This window comes from Panthera tigris, chromosome B4 (assembly GCF_018350195.1).
Source record: "Panthera tigris isolate Pti1 chromosome B4, P.tigris_Pti1_mat1.1, whole genome shotgun sequence".
NCBI lineage: Eukaryota > Metazoa > Chordata > Mammalia > Carnivora > Felidae > Panthera > Panthera tigris.
This window is the reverse complement of record NC_056666.1, coordinates 67,583,820-67,588,321: the sequence shown is the minus strand read 5'-3', so window position 1 is coordinate 67,588,321 and position 4,502 is coordinate 67,583,820.

Sequence of the window (4,502 nt, the reverse complement as noted above, 5' to 3'; positions counted from 1 at the left end):
AATCCAATTATCATTTTCTTTTTTTTTCCAATTTTAATTTTCTATGTTGATAAATTATGCGGTTTTCCCCTTGTTAGTTTTCCAGTGTTTAGAAATATTGTTAATCATTTCAAATATTAATTTTGGCTTTTTAATTTTTCTGTAATGTGTATATGTCTTCTATTTTATTGATTTCCGCTCTAATCTCCATTATTTCCTTCCTCTTACTTAGTTTTGCTTTGTTCCTTGTCTCTATTCTTGAAGTGGGAATTGATGCCACTAATATTTCAGCATTTCATCTTTTTTTAATATCGCCTTTAAGGCTACACTGTTTTCTCTAAGCACTGCTTTAGTGTATCTAACAAGTTTTACTATGTCTTATCTTTATTATCAGTCAGTTTAAATAATTTCTAATCTCTGCTTTTCTTTTTTAGCCCAATGATAATTTAGAAGTACATCATTTCATTGATAGCCACTTAAGGTTTTCTACTTATCTTTCTGTTTCAAAAACTCAGTTTGATTTTATCTTTGTCAGAAAAATACTCTAAAAAGATTTCTACTTTTAGTGATATGTTGAGGCTTTGTTTATAATGCCAATTTTTGCATCTTTGGTACATGTCCCCTGTACTCAGATTTTAAGCTGACTCCTAAACTATATATACACAGGATAGATTCCAAACAGTATAGATAAAGTTTAAAGAATTGTAGTAGGATGAACAATGACCCCTGACTCTCTGGAACCTGTGAATGTTACCTAATATGGCAAAGTCTCTGCAGAAGTGATTAAGGATCTTGAGATCCTGAGATTATCCTGGATTATCCAACCAGGTCGTAAATGCGATCACATGTATCCTTGTAAGAGGCAGACAAAGAGCGATTTTACTATACACAAAGCAGATGGTGATGTGAATGAAGACAGAGCCGAGAGAGATTTGAGGATGCTGGTCTTGAAAATTAGAGTGATGCAGCCATATGCCAAGGAACCCCCGCAGCCACCAGAATCTGGAGGAAGCAAGGAATGGATTCTCCCTAGAGCCACTGGAGGGAGTGTAGCCATGCTGGGCCACCTTGATTTTGGCCCAGTGATGCTAGTTTAGATATTTTGGATTCTACAGTTGTGAGAGAATATTATTTATTGTTTTAAGACCTTTTGTGGATTTAAGTGAGAGGATAAATGCAATTGTTTTGTTGTGGTGGTAATTGGTTACAGCAGCCACAGGAAACTAGGATGAGAATTTAGCAAAGATTTCAACTGCACAGAGGAGAGAGAATTCAGAATTGGAGGACATCCTAGCTAACTGCCTTATAAACAAACAAAGAGGGTGGCTCATTGTGTTGAGCATCTGATTTGGCTCAGTTCATGATATCACAGTTCATGAGTTTGAGCTCCTCATCAGGCTCTCTGCTGTCCCTGCAAAGCCTGCTTCAGATCCTCTGTCCCCCACCCCTCTCTCTGCGCCTCCCCCGCTCATGCTGCCTCTCAAAAATAAATAAAACATAAACAAAAAGTGAAACATATTCATGCTCTTCAAAAAGACACAACAGAATCCAAAAATCACTAAATGTATAATCACGGGGCACCTGGGTAGCCCAGTTGGTTAAGTATACGATGCAGGTCATGATCTCCAGGTTTCATGAGTTCAACCCCCGCGTCGTGCTCTGCACTGACAGTGTGGAGCCTACTTGGGATTCTCTCTCTCTCCCTCTCTCTCTGCCCCTCCCCCACTCGCACTGTCTCTGTCTCTCTCAAAATAAATAAAGAAACATAAAAAAATTGTTTAATGTCTCATCACAATTTCCAGGATATAATCTAAAATTACTATACCTACCTGCCTCCCCCTGCCACTGCCTGCCTCTCAAAAAGAAAAACAAAACCAAAAACAAAACAAAAAAAAAGTGAGATTCATACTTCAGAGTTAAGGCAGATATTACAGTTAGGAGACTAAGATTTTAAAACTGCTATTATAGTTATGCTCAAGGGCAAAAAGGAAAATTTGTCCATGATGGGTATTTTCCCAAATAAATTATATACACACAAATCTTCACCCTATAATGTTTCCTGGATGACTGAACACAATTTAATAAATCATACATGCTCATTATATAAATGTATGACAAATTAGAAGAGATAATAGTTGGAAAGAAATCTACCCAGAAATTAGCAAATTATTGTGTGATATTATTAATTTACTAATTAATTTCTGTTCTTCAATTATTCAAAATCATATCAAACTCAAAATGTCCAAAACTGAAATAATTACCTTCTTATAAGTTACAAAGGAACATTATGAAAACAGAACCTTAATATATCTGAGAGAGAAAAAGGAAATAGAGATGATACCTAGGTATATTGTTACAGGAAGAATTGTCAGTATCGAGAACTGAAGACAATGTTCCTACTTAGAAAAAAGTGTGAAAGATATAATGTAAAATAGCAAGGCATGCTCAATAATTGAGATTTGATTATGATTAAAGCATAAACATAAAGAGGACGAAAAAACAGATTGGAAACTACATTGGCCTTATTGCTATTCCTTATATGAGGTACACTCTAATCATAGGGCTTTTATACTTGCTGGCCTCCCTTCCTGAAACACTCTTCCTCAATTCCAGCGTGAACTCTTTTTCAGATTTTTATTAAAATGTTATCTTCGCAATCAGCCTACCCCTGATCATCTCACTTAAAATCAATATGCCCCCACCTCAAAACTCCCATTTCCTTAACTTCCTCCATATTTCTCCATGATGCTTTTCATCAGCTACTGTGCTACATATTTTTTGTACTCATTTGATTTCTTGACTGTCTTATAGAATATGGCCACCTTATCTTCCCTTTAGAATTTAAGCTCCACTGTGGTTTAAACTGACTCTTTTGTTCACTTCTGTGTGCTTACTTAGTAAAACAACCTGTCCATGGGGCATGATAGATACTCGATAAATCTTTGTTGCCTGTGAAAAAGAACCCCCAGAAAGAGCACCCATAATGCCATGCTTTTTGCTTGACTCTGTCTTCACACTTGTTCTCTCAACCTGGGATCTATTCTTCCCTCTTCCCTACCTGCTTGCAACCAGGCGAACTCTTGTTTATCCTCTAAAACACTGTTAGCTGGTATTTATTTTGTGAAACTCAAATTTTTCTCTTATAACAACATACAGTCACGGCCACTTCTGCACTTCTACACTTTACACATAAACTTATCATTCTATTACATTTTATTGTATGCATTTGTTGGCATATCTCTCTTGATTACAAATAAAAAGCAAGGAAAAGAATATATCACTTTTTACCTTAATGAGATATAAACTTGAAGTTTCATTATGAAGAAATATGGCAATTTGCTGATAAAAACATGGAAAATTATAAATCCATCTAGACAACTAGAGAATATGTAAAATTCAAATTTTGGGACTCTGAATTCTTGCTTGTTTCTGAAGAAAAGGGGTCAGAAATGCCATTCCATTAGTCCTGCCCTTCCTTTGGGTGTTCAGTAATAGTAGGAGGAACATGCAGCACAAACAGCACATAAGGAAAACAGAGTACAGTTTAAGAATGAAGTATTACCTACTGCCAATAAGTCTGAGCTTTCTGCTGCTATCCAATTATCAAATTGGAAGCACTACTTAAAAGAAAGTTTACTTTAACCTTTATGTGGACATAGTCATTCATTTTTCCAAAAATCTGTACCATTTGACATTGCAATAAAATTGGCTCAAAGCCTGGATTCCTCTCCAGCTGGTTGCCTACCTGAAGAAAGTTGATATATATTTTTTAAAATTTATGCCAATCATGTATACATGACTAGGAACTGTTCACCCCCCCTTTCCAGTTGACCTGAATGCCTGAATATTTTCTATGCTTCTACTGCTGTTTACAACTTTATTAGTCAATCTAGGTTAAGTGGGTAGTTCTTTTTTTTTATTCTTTTTTAAATGTTTATTTATTTTTGACAGAGAGAGACATAGCATGAGTGGGGGAGGGGCAGAGAGAGAGGGAAACACAGACTCTGAAGCAGGCTCCAGGCCCTGAGCTGTCAGCAGCACAGAGCCCGACGCAGGGCTCGAACTCACAGACCGCAAGATCATGACCTGAGCCAAAGTCAGACGCTCAATGGACTGAGCCATCCAGGCGCCCCTAAGTGGGTAGTTCTTATACTCCCAAGAAGTCCTCTGTTGAGCAAATTTCTAGAATGAACTCAAAGAAATAGGACATAGGGCAGGTTGTCTACAAAAGGAAAAAGAGTGGTTCATTTAGAGTGTAGGCTTGAAAATGATAGGAAAGCCTGGAGTTTTTCATGTGTTGCACAATTCTTTTTTTTTTTTTTTTTTTTTTTTTTTACGTTTATTTATTTTTGGGACAGAGAGAGACAGAGCATGAACGGGGGAGGGGCAGAGAGAGAGGGAGACACAGAATCGGAAGCAGGCTCCAGGCTCTGAGCCATCAGCCCAGAGCCCGACGCGGGGCTCGAACTCACGGACCGCGAGATCGTGACCTGAGCTGAAGTCGGACGCTCAACCGACTGAGC